The sequence below is a fragment of the Chiloscyllium plagiosum genome, chromosome 25 (genome assembly GCF_004010195.1).
Source record: "Chiloscyllium plagiosum isolate BGI_BamShark_2017 chromosome 25, ASM401019v2, whole genome shotgun sequence".
Taxonomy (NCBI): domain Eukaryota; kingdom Metazoa; phylum Chordata; class Chondrichthyes; order Orectolobiformes; family Hemiscylliidae; genus Chiloscyllium; species Chiloscyllium plagiosum.
Window position 1 is genome coordinate 9,036,519 of NC_057734.1, and position 17,320 is coordinate 9,053,838.

General features: G+C 42.7%; 1 long non-coding RNA gene across 3 annotated transcripts; it reads left to right on the top strand.

The window, feature by feature from the left end:
• Window positions 1-7,777: 7,777 nt before the first annotated feature.
• Window positions 7,778-14,538, top strand: LOC122562450. 3 transcript variants are annotated; one of them, XR_006315305.1, is made up of 3 exons: window positions 7,778-7,828; window positions 8,115-8,241; window positions 13,949-14,538. It is a non-coding gene; the product is annotated as an uncharacterized LOC122562450 (long non-coding RNA). The 3 variants fall into 3 exon arrangements; XR_006315304.1 differs by having other exon boundaries at window positions 7,790-7,969; XR_006315306.1 differs by having other exon boundaries at window positions 7,790-7,969; window positions 8,118-8,241.
• Window positions 14,539-17,320: the final 2,782 nt, after the last annotated feature.

The following is a 17,320-nucleotide window of genomic DNA, read 5'->3' on the forward strand; positions in this document are numbered from 1 at the left end:
CACCATTCAATATGATCGTGGTGATCATCCAACCCAGTGCCCTGTTCCCATTCTCTCCCCATACCTTTGATTCCATTCGTCCTAAGAACTATTTCTAACTCCCTTTTGAAAACACTCAATGTTTTGTTCTCTACGATTTTAGGTGGCAGAGAATTCCACAGGCTCAACACTCTCTGGGTGAAGACGTTTCTCCTCAGCTCTGTTCCAAACGGCCTACCCTATATCCTTAGATGAGAAGCCCCTGGTTCTGGGTTGCCTAGTCACTGGGAACAGATTAGAGTGGTGCTGGGAAAGGCAGCATCCTGCCTGACCTGCTGTGCTTTTCCAGCACCACTCTAATCTTGACTCTGATCTCCAGCATCTGCAGTCCTCACTTTTGCCTAGTCCCTGAGAACATCCTTCCTGCAGACATCGGAGTAAAGAGATACCTGTGATGACAAATGTACTCAGTAAGTGGCCAGGTACATACAGCGAGATGTCCGGAAAGAGGTTGGAATTCACAAAGCTTTCAAGTTCCTGGAAATAATTTAAAGAAAGGCAGCAGGTGAAATTTAAAAGGAGGAAATGAGGAGAAAATGTAAAATGCATTAAGCTCAGAACAACACATGCTGCAGCTGGAGGTAGTAAAACAAAGAGGTTATAATTCAATCAAATTCAAATAATGAAAACAGTTTAATTATTACAGCTGCTGCACTTTTCAAACTAATGGTACATATGGCTGTTTCACTGTGACCCATAATGACTGATTTCACATGGACCCACTGGGAACATTTAATATTTTCCACATCTCTGGAGTGTTTATCCAGATTCTCAGTGACATAAATTTGCAGATAATGTCACCAATTAAACAAATCCCTTGACAAGTACACTCTCCTGGGTTCTGATGAACCCCTCCAGCACCAGCCCCAGCCCAATCTGCTTCCTGAGGGGGTCAGCTCCTATAATTCATTCTCATTCCATCTCTGTCAGCCACACACAAGACGTTAGCACAGAGCAAAACGCCTCCAACACTGGAAAATACTGGAAAACATGCAGCAGGTCTTGCAGCATCTGGGAAGAGAGGGTAAAGATTAATCTACTGACCTCTGGCAGTCAAATTATAGAGGCACATTGGCTTTGCAAAGGTTAGGTGAGGAACAGTGCAGATGGGGAAGTAATGGCCTAGTGGTATTATTGCTGGACAGAGAATGTTCTGGGGACCTGGGTTCAAATTCTGTTATGGCAGTCAGTGGAACTCGAATTCAATAAATATCTGGATTTAAGAGCTTGATGATTGCTGGGAAACCCATTTGATTGACCAATGCCCTTTAGTGGTGAAAACTGCCGTCTGGCCTACATGTGACTCCAGACCCACAGCAATGAACAGACTTGTAACTGCCCTCTGGGCAATAAATGCTGCCTGGGCAGTGATGCCCTCATCCTGTGAATGAGTAAAGAAGTAAAAAAATTGTTTTGGGATGTTCCTGCTGGGATCACATTTCTGCAGAATTTTTAAGGGTTTTCCTTCTGAGCATTCTTATTATTTTGAGCCTATTGTGTGCCACGTTAATGTGGTTACATTCTCTTACGGGATCCAATGGACGTATGCTAGGATTCAGAGTCAGACAGCTATGAGTTGAATGAAGATATTCTGTACGGGGAGACAGTGCAGTTCTACACAACTGTAGGAAAGGGCATGATAACCAAGGAAGAATTATGAATAGTTGACCAGGCAGTAACATTGGGAACACATTTCTAAATCTTGGCTGCATGTGAGACAAATGTTGGGGAAGGGGATGCAACAAAACAAATAGGTCTGAAAGAATTATCCACATCATAACTCCATGGTGAATATTCAGAATGTGGGCTTGGTGCAGAAGTCAGATGCAAGTCTGAAATTGGACATTGAACCTCAGCTAAATGAAACGGACAAACCAGCGAAGCCTATTACACCCCATTGGCACATCACCCCAGAAGAAGGGAGAGGGCTGGTGCGGCTGGGCAGAGGCAAGAGGTGTCAATGTGTCCAGCAACAGCTGTCCAATGGGCAATTGTAACCAGGAGGATGTCGTGTAGTCAAAATTGCCCTGTGCAGTTTGTCCATTTGAGGCTACTGTACACACATGTACCAGCAGAGGGAGTCTGCTAGGAAGAGATAGTAAAGAATTCATGTTTGAAAGTCATGATGTGGAGATGCCGGTGTTGGACTGGGGTGTGCAAAGTTAAAAAAAATCACACAACACTAGTTTATAGTCTAACAGGTTTATTTGGAAACACTAGTTTTTAGAGTACTGTACAATCAGATGAAGGAGCAGCGCTCCGAAAGCTAGTGCTTCCAAATAAACCTGTTGGACTATAACCTGGTGTTGTGTGATTTTTAACCATGTTTAAAAGGTCAAGCAATTTTCAACTCCAATGTTACTGGCTCAATGTATAATTGTTTCTGTCCCAAAAACGTTCATGTTCCTTCTGGGACCAATAGAAGATATCAATATAATATATTTTGACAAACGCATAGGAACAGGAGTAGGCCATTTGGCTGTTGAGCCTGTATTTTAAATTCATCCACCATCTTGATTCCTAAGCTCTCTGTAACTTGAAAAATCAATAATATAGCAGATTTAAAGTTATTAATTGATCTAGCACCCTACATATTTGGCTTTTAAATTGGCATGAGTGCCACACTGCCCCCAACCTTTTTTTTGAAGAGCAGATTATTAACTTCTAGGTGAATTGCCTGCCTCTGTTTTTAAGATTATTTTTCCCTTGTCTTTGACAAAAAAAAATTTCTCTCAAGTATCATACTGGTATGTTTCAAACATACAACTAAACTTAAAAAAAAAATCCCCTTTCTAATTATCTTTGTTTTTCTCTGGACTCTAATCCTTATTTGGCAGCTGCTACCTTGTCCACAGCAATTAGTGAAAAGATCTGATCAATCTATGCTCAACCCTTCCCCACTGATAATAGTCCAACTTCTACAAAGGGAAATCAGGAGCCATGATCTGCATCGATAAAACAACCTAACACCTGGTTTAGGTGTCTGCCAGTAATACCTGGAAAATAACCTGATCCATTTGCACAGTCTCCCCAGGGTAGAATTGAACCCAGATCCCTGATGCTGTAAGCAGCACCAACCACTGTGCCAGCAGGAAGATACCTACTATTAAGCAACATGTTCTCTGTTCCCCATGCTAGGAACTCAAATGCATAAACACATTAAAATTACAAGGGAGCTGGTCATTTGCCCCAATATGTTTTGGTACAATTGTTGATTTTAAAATATTCATCCTTCTTTTCAAACCTCCCCATGGCGTCTTCTCTCCAGCTCCCAGTGTCTTCACCAACTCTCTAGGATCTCTGTCTTTCTTGTGTACCTCCAATGTTAATTGCTACACCACTGAGAAAATTGTCCTCAGCTGCCGAGGTCCCAAGCTTTGGAATTTCCTCCCTAGACCTCTCTGCCCCTCTCTCCTTCAATAAGACTTCCTTTTAATTCAATTGCCTTGGCCAAGTGTTTGGCCGAAAAACTCCCGGAGGGTCTCAATGTCAAGTTCTTTTTGATAAAACACTACAACAAAAAGCTGAAATGCTTTGGGACATTTTATGATGTTAAAGGTTGAGTTTAAACACTGGCTGTTTTTTGTTCTCTGCGTGAACTCTGGTCATAACGCTGCACGGATGAAGGGGCTGGACCATTCGCCACACCTTCCCTGTCTGCAGTGGTAGGACTTACCCTCCTATATGGCTCTGAGATGTGGACTATCTACAGCAGGGACCTCAAGGCACTGGAGCAGTCCCACCAACACTGCCTGAGCAAGATCCTGGGAATCCCTTGGGAAGACAGACACATCAACACCGACATCTCAACCAGGCCAACATCCCCCACACTGAAGCACTGACCCTCCTTTGATCAGCTGCGATGGGCTGGGCACATTGTCCACATGACCGACACGAGACTCCCCAAGCGAGTGCTCTACTCCCAGCTCCCAAATGGCAGGCAAGCCCAGGTGGACAAGGAAGAGCTTCAGGGATGCCCTCAAAGCCTCATGGTTGAAATGCAGCATTCCCACCAATACCTGGGAATCACTGACCCAAGACCATCCATAGAGGATGAGGAGCATCCGCGAAGGGGTCAAGCACCTCAAGACTTGCCGTCGGGAAGAAGTGATAGCCATGGAAATCAGTGCAAGGAGCGCGCTGCCACTCCAACACCCCACCTACCCCCTTCCCATGACCATCTTCTGCTCCAAGTGTAGCAGAGCCTGTGGTAGCTGCATCGGACTGTACCGCCACCTGCAGACCCACTCAGTGAGCAGGCAAGTGTCGGCCTCCTCTGTGACTGACAGCCAACAATGATGATGATGAGTGCTGCCACGGACCCTAAAGCTTCAGATGTCAGTCCCACTTCAGGACTTGTTGGCAATGAACAGAGTGTTCCTGATGTTGTTGAACAGGTTGACGATTAGTCTGCTAATCCATCCAAGGCAATCCTGCTCACTCCTCCCCACAAGGACACTAAAGAAAATACGAAGATATGAAACAAACAAAATCTTTAGACTTGGCGACTGTCTGCTCTCTGGAGTGCCACTGGCTATTTTCATACCTGCACTTAACAAAACTAGACTGCGTTGCAGATTATTGTCGCCAGGTCTCTGGCTTTATGTTCAATTTGCCTTCAGAATGTCAAAGCTATTGTCTGAAAAATTGGTCCCATACTGTTACCCAATCTTCTCACATGAAGGGAAATGATTTTTATGTGAAACAAGGGTGACTCTTGCAAAACAAAATCAAATAATGTGACACCTTCATTTTTCACTTTCTTTCTCGTGCCCTGTAAATGGAGGCTCCTTCAGGATCCATTAGATTACTGGCAGCCATGAAAAGAGGAGAATCGAATTGGCCACGTATTTGTCAGAATTGACAGAGATACTTTAGTTGGGCTCAATCTCAGGAACATCTAGTAATGTGTCGCAGCTGCTGTGCTGCCATGCCAGATGGTCGCTGAGGTTAACCCTTTCTGTTCCCCTGATCATTCGGTTTAAACATAAACAAATTGTGACCAGAATGTCAGTAATTCCTCTCACTACCATTGTCTTTGTTTTCCAAGCTAAGCAGACAGGCTGACACTTCTTCTCTTTCATCACCAGTTGCTGAAAACTCAAAAATATTTCATGCAATGATGGGGCCACATCCTCTTTGAAATTTGGAGATTTGGCAATATTTTCAAAGGGGGGCATCCTCAAACAGAAACATTTGAAAACCACAAGTTTTGGCGGCACGGTGGCACAGTGGTTAGCACTGCTGCCTCACAGCGCCGGAGACCCGGGTTCAATTCCTGCCTCAGGCGACTGACTGTGTGGAGTTTGCACGTTCTCCCCGTGTCTGCGTGGGTTTCCTCTGTGTGCTCCGGTTTCTTCCCACAGTCCAAAGATGTGCAGGTCAGGTGAATTGGCCATGCTAAATTGCCCGTAGTGCTAGGTAAGGGGTGAATGTAGGGGTATGGGTGGGTTGTGCTTCGGCGGGTCGGTGTGGACTTGTTGGGCCGAAGGGCCTGTTTCCACACTGTAATGTAATGTAATCTAAAAAATCTTAAACTCTGCAGGGTTGTTAGTTTGACAATTTTTATCCTCTACGTTCTGAAAAGACATGGAACAATGAGCATGGGAATTTTGGTCAATGCAAAAATCCAGAAGTTCTTTTAATTCCAAAGATGGAATATTTGTCTTCTAAGGAAAGATTGAGCAGTTTAGGCCTGTACTTGGTTGCGTTTGGAAGGATGAAGAGATCTAACGGAGATATGCATAACGCAAAAGTGGATACAGAGTGGGTGTTTCCCTTTGTGGGGGAATGTAGAACATAGGGTTTTGATGAAGGGTGACAGAGGAGAAATTGCTTCTCACAAAGGGTCACAAATCTATTAATTCACTCCTTCAGGGTGCAGTGGATGCAGGGACAGAATCAATTTAATGAGAAGATAGTCAGATTTTTAATTAATCATAGAAACCCTACAGTGAAGAAAGAAGCCACTTGGCTCATGAAGTCTACAGTGACTCCTCAAGGTCATCCACCCTCTCTCCATATCCCCACATGCTACTATGGCTAACCCACCTGACCTGCACATCCTGGACACCACAGCATGGCCAATCCACCTAACTTGCACATCTTTGGACTCTTACGGGAAATTAGACCACCTGGAAGAAACCCATGCAGATATAGGGAGAACATGCAAACTCCATGCAGTCATCCGTGGTTGGAATTGAACCTAAGTCCCTGGCGCTATGAGGTAGCAGTGCTAACCACTGAGCTACCTTCTGCCCCAAACTAGTAACAAGTTGAATGCTTATGGAGACCAGGCAGGAAAATGGAGTTGAGTCCAAGATGAGATCAGTCCTGGTCATATCAATTGGCGGAGCAGGCTCAAGGAGCTGAATTGCTCCTGCTCCTGGGGGTTCTTATGTTCTGGAACCCGTCAGGACTGAGAAATGTTTAGCAGAGACAAGCAAAACGGATCATTTGTCTGAACGAGCTTGGAAAGGAGTATCAGGACGTGGGAATAGGGAGAAACAGAGATGAAAGCACCACGATGTCTGCAAAAGCTGAACTAAGTAAGAAATATTTGGTAAAAATGTGACTTTAAAAACACTTTTAGTATAAGAGTGAAAACTAGGAGTGATCTCTATTGGTAAGAGTTTTAGGTATGTGCTAGCTCACTAGGAACAGTTTGTGATGAAGGTATTTTAAACAATTAACCTCACATTGTATTCTGCATAATTTTCTTCAACATAGAACACTCACACATTAATGGTCTTTTGACTGCGGAAGCTTTCAGCTTTGATGGGGAGCATCATATACCCATTGGCTGGTGCAGGGCCACACTTTAAAGTACATTGATGGGGAATAGTTACTTCTTTTAAAATGTGTAACAAGTTTATATACAATTGGTTCTGCTATATCGAAGTACTTCTGTTCTCATGCAATCCCGTGTTATAAGAAAATCATGTAATAGCAGCACCATTTAAGCTAATGGGGCTGGAATCATGTTATAGCCAATACACACTTTAAAGTTTGCGCATTAGAAAGTGTCCCCAATTTGTAAATCACCTTATAGCAAGTTTGTGTTAATGAGACATGCATTATAACAGAATGATATTTTCTCTGATCCTGGGAGTTTAAGGGCTGAACTCTGCAAGGCTTTTATTGCTATATAGTACTTTTAATTTGTTCTGTATTTCTGAAATGTATCCTTACTTTCTTAGTTTTAAATAAGTTACTACACATTGCTGTGTGAATGTTAAGTTTGGAGTAACCCAATTCAGCCATAGTAAGGTTAAGTCTGTGTGCCACATTTTAGCATTTTAAAAAAAAATTATCTTCACTTCAAGCAGTAACAATCACTCTGAAACAGACATGAACCAAATTCTGATAAGTCCCTATCTTCAATGGAATTTGTACAGGATGCTTATAGGTCAATTTGGGATGGTGAGAACAAAATATTAATCATAAGAAATTTGACATTTTATGCACTTTTATCTCAAATAGACAGGTGTTTAAAAAAATGCTTTCATTCACTGTCGCTCTCAAAGAAAACTATGATGAACAGAATGATCCCACAGGTAACTGACAACTTGAGGAGCCAGTCAGGAGATGACAGGAAGTGATGTCAGGAGATGACCCTTACCCCGAAGGAACCATTCAGAAATTGATCAAGCACCGTCTAACCAATCAAAAACCCTTCCAGAATGGCTCAAACCAATTAGAGCTCAGGAACACCACTGATTATGCATGTGATTTGTGCCTGGAATGTTAGTGAGCAGAACAGTCCATGCATTGTGCTGGTAACTGAAAGGTTGGCATTTTGAGACCACCTAGGGGCAGATCCTTCACTCTTTTCACCCTGCTTATGTTCCTGGGATTCTTCTGATGAAGTGGGAGTATCTTTCAAGATTTCAGTTCAAGTCCCACCTGTTGTGGAGATGCTTTATAAAAGGTTAACTTAAAATAGCTTATACAGTTCTTGTAGCACAGTGGTAGTGCCCCAATCTCTAGGCCAAGAAATCTGGTTTCAAGACCCACCTGCCCCAGGGGTGTGTCAGAAATGTGTACAAGCATGTTGATTCAAAATACTTTCTCAGCAGCACAGTGAACAGTTTCACAAGGATGAAAGAACATAGACTGTAGTCTGAAGAACACAACAAGAGGTAGCACAGTAGATCACCATAAGTTGTAAGCCTGTGGTCCAAAGAGTTCCTGCTGCCTTTGGTAAGTTTTGCATTCTTATTATATCCTGTAATGCTTGGGAAAGTATGCTTGTATCCAATATAGCTTGAATTAAGTCCCTGATTAATTGAAAGAATTTAAAGCAAATACTCACTTCTATGCATTGTCCAACTCCCTTAATCTTTCCACCTCACTCTCCTTTAAGTCACTTCCTAATATCTATGACTTGACCAAGCTTTTGCTCATTTTTAAAATTAAGATATTTGTTTACCAGGCTCCGAGTCAATAATATACCTGTGTTCAAAGTTAAAAATCACTCAACACCAGGTTATAGTCCAACAGGTTTAATTGGAAGCACTAGCTTGCAGAGCGCTGCTCCCTCATCAGATCTCCAGGCCTTTGAGGTGGGGACACTACCACTGAGCTCACAAAATCCCTCACATGCATTAATCTAAGAAGGTTGTTGACATTTTTACAATCTCATATGGCTGACCTCACTAAAATTTCTATATGGTACTAAATATTGAAACCTGTGTGAACAAATGATATAGTTCCCTTTAATATTAGACAAAAATAATTACAGAATGAGACACTGCAATCTCCTAGTCAAAAAGTCATACAACATAGAAACAGGCCCTCACCTGCACACACACAACATGGGTGCTGGGGAAAAAAGAAAAACAAACTCCTATAAACTCTGCAACAGGAAAAAATATATAAACAGGAGTGTCAGGGGTTCTGTTCAGTCTGAGAGCTGGCTCTGAGGGAGCCGGATCAGTGTCAAGGACTGTCCATGTGTAAATGAAGGGTGACTTGGCGATGGGATGGAGTTATAAGAATAGAAACATGCTTATACTGACCAGGTATGTAGTTTTACCAATATTTTGTACAGCCATGACATGAAGCCCTAACTCCTATACCCAGTACTCTGACTGATGAAAGCAAGCATGTCAAATGCATTCTTTACTATCTTATCTGCCTGTGTGCCACTTTGAAGGAACTATATACATTCACCCCAGGTCTCTCTGTTCAACAACACTCCTAGGCCCTAGCATTGGCTGTGTAAGACTTGCCCTGGTTTGTCTTATCAAATCCACTACCTCCCACTTATCTAAATTAAACTCCATCTGCCATTCCTCTGCCCTCTCACCCAGTTGATAGAGATCTCATTTTACTCTTAGCCTTCTTCACTATTAGCTATACCACCAACTCTACTGTCATCCACAAACGAACTAACTATGCTTTCTGTATTCTCAACTAAATCATCTATATAAATTATGAACAACTGTGGACTCAATGCTGATCCTTGTGGTACACCACTGGTCACAGACCTTCTGTCTCTTCCTGTCAAGCCAATTTTGTATCCAATTGGCTAGTGCTCTCTGGATCCCATGTGATCTAATCTTATGAACAAGTCTACCATATGGAATCTTGTCAAAGGCCTTGCTCAAGTCCATATAGACGGTGTCAACTGTTCTGTCTTAACATATCTTCTTGATCACTTCAAAATACTCATTTGTGAGATACGATTTCCCACACAAAGCCATGCTGACTATCCCTATTCATTCCTTGCCTTTCTAACTGCATGTAGATCCTGTCTCTCAGAATCCCCTCCAACAACTTACCCACCACTGACATTAGGCTCACCAGTCTGTTGTTCCTGGTTTCTCCTTGCCACCTTTCTTAAATGATGGCACGTCATTAGCCACCCTCCAGTCACCTCACCCATGGCTGTCTGTGAAACAAATATCTCAGCAGGGGGCTACACAATTTCTTCCCTAGCTTTCCACAATGTCCATTTGATCAGGTCATCGGAGTTTACCTACATTTATACGTCTTAAGATCTCCATTCCTCTGAAATGTGGAGTCTTTTCAAGAAATTACTATTTGTTTCCCCAAGTTCCCTAGCTTCCATGTCTTTCTCTGTGGTAAATACTGACGGGAAATAGTTGTTTCAGATCTCATCCATCTCCTGTGATTCCAAAAATAGATGGCTTTGATCTTTTAGGTGCCTATTCTGTCCCTAATTATTCCTTTGCCCTTTGTATACTTGTAGATTTTCTTTATCTTCTCCTTTATCCTATTTGCCAAAGTTATCTCATATCCCTTTTTTGCCCTCCTGACTTTCCTCTTAAGTGTACTCCCACACTCCCAATACTCCTCAAGGGATTCACTTAATTCCAGCTATCTATACTTGACATATGTCTAGTTCTTCTTCTTGACCAGTCTCAATATCTCTAGTCATCCAGCATTTCCTACACCAGCAGCCTTACCCTTCACACTAACAAAAACATGCTGACCCTGAACTCTCATTATCTCACATTTGAAAGCCTCCCACTTGCCAGACATCCCTTTATTTGCAAACAGTTTCCCCAAATCAACCTTTGAAAGCTCCTGTCTGATACCATCAAAATTGGCCTTGCCCAAATTTAGTACTGTAACTTGTGGACCTTTGCCGTAACTATTTTAAAGCTAATGGAATTATGATCACTGGTCCCAAAGTGTTCCCAAACTAAACCTCACTCACTTGCCCTGCCTCACTTCCCAAGAGGTAGTTAAGTTTTGTCTCTTCTGTAGTAGGGTGATGTACATATTCAGTTGTAAAAGTTTTCTTGTACACACTTAACAAATTCCTCCTCATTCAAGCCCTTAACACTATAGCAATCCCAGTCTATGTTTCGAAAGTTAAAATCCCCTACTTTACTATCAGGTTATTCTTACAGGTATCTGCGATCTCCTGACATATTTGCTCCACAACTTTCCATTGACTATTGGAGTGCCTGTAGCGCAATCCAATCAAAGTCATTGCTCCTTTCTTATTTCTCAGTTCCACCCATGTAGCTTCTCTGGACGATTCCTCAGGAATATCCTCCTAAGTAGTGTCGTGATGTTTTGCCTAATAAAAAATGCCACTCCCCGTCATCTCTAGCCTCCCTTTCTATCCTTCTTATAGGTAGCATGGTGGCCCAGTGGTAAGCACTGTTGCCTCACAGCGCCAGGGACCTGGGTTCGATTTCCCCCCTCGGCCTACTGTCTACATGGAGTTTGCACATTCTCCCCGGGTCTGCGTGGGTTTCCTCCCACACTCCAAAGATGTGCAGGACAGGTGAAGTGACCATGCTAAATTATCCATATTGTTAGGTGCATTAGTCAGGGGTAAATATAGAGTAAAAGGAATGGGTCTGTGCGGATTACTCTTCAGAGGGTCGGTGTGGACTTGTTGGGCTGAAGGGCCTGTTTTCATACTGTAGGGAATCTAATCTAATCTAAACTGTACTCTTGAACATTGAGCTGCCAGTCCTGTCTCTCCCTCAGCCAGGTTTCTGTAATAGCTATGACATCCAGACCCATGTTCCCAACTATGCCCTGGGTTCATTTGCCTTGATGTCAGATCTCTTGTATTGAAATAAATGCAGTTTAATTAATCAATCTTCCCTTATTCTCTGCCAAGTTTTTGCCTGCCTTCTCTGTTTAAGCGAGTCTCTTTAACTCCTGTCTGGATTAGAGTGGTGCTGGTAAAGCACAGCTGGTCAGGCAGCATCCAAGGCCCAGGGAAATTGATGTTTCGGGCAAAAGATCTTCACCAGGAATAGAGGCAGGGAGCCTCCAGAGTGGAGAGATAAATGGGGGGTTGGTGGGGCTGGGGCAAAGGTAGCAAAGAGTACAATAGGTGAATGGGGGTGGGGATGGAGGTGATAGGTCAGAGAGGAGGGTGGGGGAAGGTAGCAAACTTCTGTACCAACCACAACCTTCTTTCTAGTCTCATTGCTGTTTTGGGTCCCATCTCTCTGCTAGATTATTTTAAATCCTCCCAAGTAGCTCTAGCAAATCTCCCCACCAGGATATTGGTCCCCCTCCAGTTCAGGTGCAACCCATCCCTCTTGAACAGGTCACTTCTGCCCCAGGAGAGATGCCTAGGAATCAAAAATCTGAACCCCTGCCCTGCACCAGCTCCTCAGCCACATACATCTGCCCTGTACTCCCATTCCTATTTTCACTAGCATGTGAGAGCTTTTCAAAATCCTTTAATGAATTTCAATTAAAATCCTGAGATTTTAATTTTTTTGATTGTTATCAAATGAAAGTGATGATGCACCTTGTTGCAATCCAGATTTCCAGTTTAACTTCAAACCAGCACTCACTATGGAAACAATTGTTTTGTTTAGCTGTTCTGCATGTGGAGAAGAACTAATTCAATCTAAATATCTTTGGCCTCCTTTTAAGAGCTTGCTTGACGTAAACCAGCACAAATTAGCTTGTGAGCTAAGTACATGAGAAACCAAAACTTTCCTGAATCAATGGAGACGAAGTTAGCTCCCACTAATACAGCGTATTACTTCCAGAGCACGTTGCTGCATCTATACACAGAACTCTCCCATCCATACTTTATAGATCAATTGCATTCAAGCCACTCCACTCAAATCCACGCTGAGACTCCAGTGCATTAGTGTCCAAGCTGTTGGATTTCCAACAAGCTATCAAACCAAGCCATTCTCTGCTCTCTCGCCCAGATACAAAAGGTATGCATGGCCCAATTTTGAAAAAGCACAGGGGTCAGTGCTGCCTAGTGATTTTGGCCAAAGCTTATTCCTCAGCTAACTTGGAGTTATCTGATTGTTGCTTCCAACTCTCTTGGTGCGATCTTGCTGGATACATCCATATTGATTGCTGTGTTTCACTATAAATTACAGATCAGGTTGTCTCATGCGTAAACCACTGTGGGACATCCTGAGGTTATAAAGTTGTGAGGAGGTTCTGGTGTTGTGATAACGTCACTGAGCTAGTTACCCAGAGGGTCAAGCTGTGTTCTGGGAACATGGGTTCAATTCCCAACCTGGCAACTTGGTAGAATAGAGATATGGTGAATGAAATCTGGAATATAGAGCTAATCTCGGTTGTTGTGACAGTGTCAGCTATAATCCTTCGTGACAGGAATTATTCCAACCAGTGAAGAGTTTGCCCCATGATGCCTATTGATTCCAGTTTTGACTCCTTGATGCCACACTCAGTCAAATGTGGCTTTGATGTCAAGGACTGTCACTCTTCGGAATGAAGCACTTTGTCCATGTTTGAACCAAGGCTGTAATGAGATCAGGAGCTGAGTGGTCCCTGAGTGGTCCTAGTTTTTTTGTGTCCAGGACATACCTGGAAAATTTTCTACATCATTGGGTAGACTCCTCCATTTAGCTATTTTGAAACAGCTTGGCTCGGGACATGTGATACAGGTGAGACCACATCTAGTATATTGCATACAGTTTTGGAAATATATCACCACTCCTTCAGTCTTACTGGGTCAAAATCCCAGAACTCCATCCCCAAAGGATTTGTCAGTATTCTGAAGTGGACTGCAGCAGTTCACTTCCACCCTTTTTAAGTACTATAAAGGTAGGTCAACAAATGCTTTCTCAGCCAATGAAGCCAATATCCCTGAATGAATTAACGAGGTGAACTCTGTGCAGTAGGTGAGACAATTACGGGCGGCACGGTGGCACAGTAGTTAGCACTGCTGCCTCACAGCGCCAGAGACCCGGGTTCAATTCCCGCTTCAGGCGACTGACTGTGTGGAGTTTGCACGTTCTCCCCGTGTCTGCCTGGGTTTCCTTCGGGTGCTCCGGTTTCCTCCCACAGTCCAAAGATGTGCAGGGTCAGGTGAATTGGCCATGCTAAATTGCCTGTAGTGTTAGATAAGGGGTTAATCTAATCTAATCTAATCTAATCTAATCTAATCTGATCTAAAATCCCTCCACAGAATGTGAGATGCCAGGATTGCGGCAGCGAAGCTTCCTACTGTGACACGTTTGGAAGATGAGCTGTCACTTAGAAGCTGCAGCTAATAATTTATCATGTGTGGGATTAAGGTTACAATACGGCTGCGGTGGATGATGGTTTTCTTTTTAAGCTGTCGGTCATGCGTATGTGTTAACTTCCTTTTCAGACAGTGTCATTGCACCAAATGTTATTACATGTTATACAGTAGTGTGCTCTCAAACCTATATCTCCTGCCCCTAGTATTAAGTCAATGAAAGTGTTTAATGTCTAAGTTTCAGGACTCTGTTATTAGATATGTGGGTGTGGACAGGATCTGTCTTAACCCTGAGCTTGTGCACTCTATCGGCAATAAAGCACTTAATCTTCAAATGGAACCTACGTTTCATATGCTTCAGCTTTCATTACTTTCCAACAATCATCTTAGTCAACATGCCAAAGGTTATAAGTGTTCTCTCACTCAACAACTTCTCTGCTGAAGCATATATTCTCTGCACCGTTTTTTAACTCTTATGATACTTTGTCCTCTGTTAAAGCTGAGGTTATTTTCTCACTAATGCCTGATGGCCTGTCCCTCACCCCACTCCCAGGTCTGTTTGTTCTTCCTACCAACCCATGACTCGGATCCTTGGCTTCACTTCTGTTACAGAGCCGATGATTTGGCTATTGTTTCATTGCTGCCCCTGTTGGATCTTGCCGTACACAAGTTGGTTGTCACGTTTCCAACATTGCAGTACTGAGTATAGTATAGAGGCAGGCCCCAGGTTGCAAACATTCTGGAGTCCATTCACAAATCAGAAGACAATCCAGGGCAATATAATGAAAAGGATCCATCTGTAAGTATAGGAAACATTCAAGTGTTGGATCTTTCAAATTACGCCCCTGCAAAAGATTATGTTTATAAGCATGAAGGTTTGTCAGTCAGATATTCATGAATCAAGGACCCACTGTATGTTGAAAGTACATATTGGCTGTAAATTCCTGTGGAATGCCCTGAGGTTTAGGAAAGGTATAATAAATGGAAAGTCTTTCTTTGAAAAGATGTCAGAGGAGAAAAGAAATAACTTCATTGTCCACACAATATTCTTGGCACATTTTGTAAAAGGTGAGCTCTAACTCTAAAATTTACTATTCTAGTTTTTGCAATGGACCTCACCCCATTTTAATTCTTCAAATGATGACTGTAGATTTTTGGGGGATTGCTCTGACAAGTAGACCACCTTGTACCCTTAGGTGTGCCTTTGCAGGAATCTGAAATAAGCCCTGACTCATTATCCTTGTGATAAGAGTGTAAGGCTTCCCCACCAGCTGGTGTTCTAGTTAGCTGGACTATACCTCTCTGCCAAACAGGTAATATTCTCTCTCTTTGTCCAAAGTAATGATCCCCTCTACATAGAGGTCATGCAGTTCATAGGATTAATTTAGAAATTTCAATGTATTTAAATGGCAAGCAGTTGGCACTCATCATAATATGCAATTATTTCACGTTTCCAGGTTAAAGTGAAAATCTACTCTCCTTTCCTGTGAGAGCACTATGTTGAAACCAATTTGAACTAAATGGTATTGCAAAGTATTTTTCACTCATTATCTGGTACTGTTTAGTGCAATGTAACAATAATAGACAAGATATTCCAGGGAAAATACACATTAAAAACTCAAAATAAAGATATATTTGTGTGCGACAGATATGTGGAGGCTGAGTCCACAGGTAGTGTATTAAGCTACCATATCAATTTGCAAGCTGCAAACCACCCACAGTAATAGCTCTTGATAGGAACCAATGCTTTAAAACCAGTAAGCCAGAAGTTTGTGACATCCTTTCAGCCACAGAGTCCCAGAGCACAGAAACAGACCCTTCGGTCCAACCTGTTCATGCCGAACATTAATCGCAAACTAAACTAATCCCACCTTCCTGAAGACCCATAACCCTCCAAACATTTCTTATTCATATACTTATGTAAACATCTTTCAAATATGTGATTGTACCCACATCTATCAATTCCTCTGGAAGTCAATTCCACACTAATCAGTTTGTTACAGTCTTTTAGCATAATACAGCCTAAATGGAAAATATTCAAATCTCAGCTGTTTATTATTTATGGTTTTTCAATGTTGTGTGGTCAGTAGTTGGGTCGCTCTGCACCATTCCAATAAACAAACAACATACATTTATATAACAAGAATAAGAACAGAGGTAGACCAGTGCCTCTGTGCATTCATAGGGATTGCCTGTGACAATAAATAGCCACTTTTCAGAACCACATGCGTTCCAAAGTACAGCACAAGCAATGAAACACTTTTGGAAGTGTACTCACCAAATTTAAGCAGGACAAAAATGGAAACTGCTGGAAAAGCTCAGCAGGTCTGGCAGCAATATCTATTTCTGTCTTTGCTTTACAGCAACCACAGTCTTTTGGCTGTTAAACAGGAAGTGTGGCAACGAATTTATTCACAAATCTCCCACAAATAGCATTTGCTAAACTTTTGTGTCATGTTGTTTGTGTGTAACTATCACAGTAACTGTAATTGGTTAGGTCACTGTTGGAATATTGTGTGCAATTCTGGTCTCCTTCTTATCAGAAAGATGTTGTGAAACTTGAAAGGGTTCAGAAAAGATTTACAAGGATGTTGCCAGGGTTGGAGGATTTGAGCTATAGGGAGAGGCTGAACAGGCTGGGACTGTTTTCCCTGGAGCATCAGAGGCTGAGGGATGACCCGATAGAGGTTTACAAAATCATGAGGGGCATGGATAGGGTAAATAGACAAAATCTTTTCCCTTGGGTTCAGGATTCCAGAACTAGAGGGCATAGGTTTAGGGTGAGAGGGGAAAGATTTTAAGAGTTCCAAGGGTCAACCTTTTCACGCAGAGGGTGGTACGTGTATGGAATGAGCTGCCAGAGGATGTGGTGGAGGCTGGTACGATTGCAACATTTAAGAGGCATTTGGACCTTCCAACTCCTATACTCAGTGCACTGACCACGGCTAATCTAGGGAACAGGAGAATCGACGTTTCGGGCATAAGCCCTTCTTCAGGAATGAGGAAAGTTTGTCCAGCAGGCTAAGATAAAAGATAGGGAGGAGGGACTTGGGGGAGGGGCGTCGGAAATGTGATAGGTGGAAAGAGGTCAAGGTGAGGGTGATAGGACAGACCTGGAGTACTGTGTGCAGATTTAGTTTCCTTAATTAAGAAAGGATGTACTGGCACTGGAGGGGGTGCAGAGGAGGTTCACTAGGTTGATTCCGGAGTTGAGGGGATTGGCTTATGAGGAGAGGCTGAGTAGACTGGGATTATAGTCATTGGAATTCAGAAGAATGAGGGGGGCGGATCTTGTATAAACATATAAAATTATGAAGG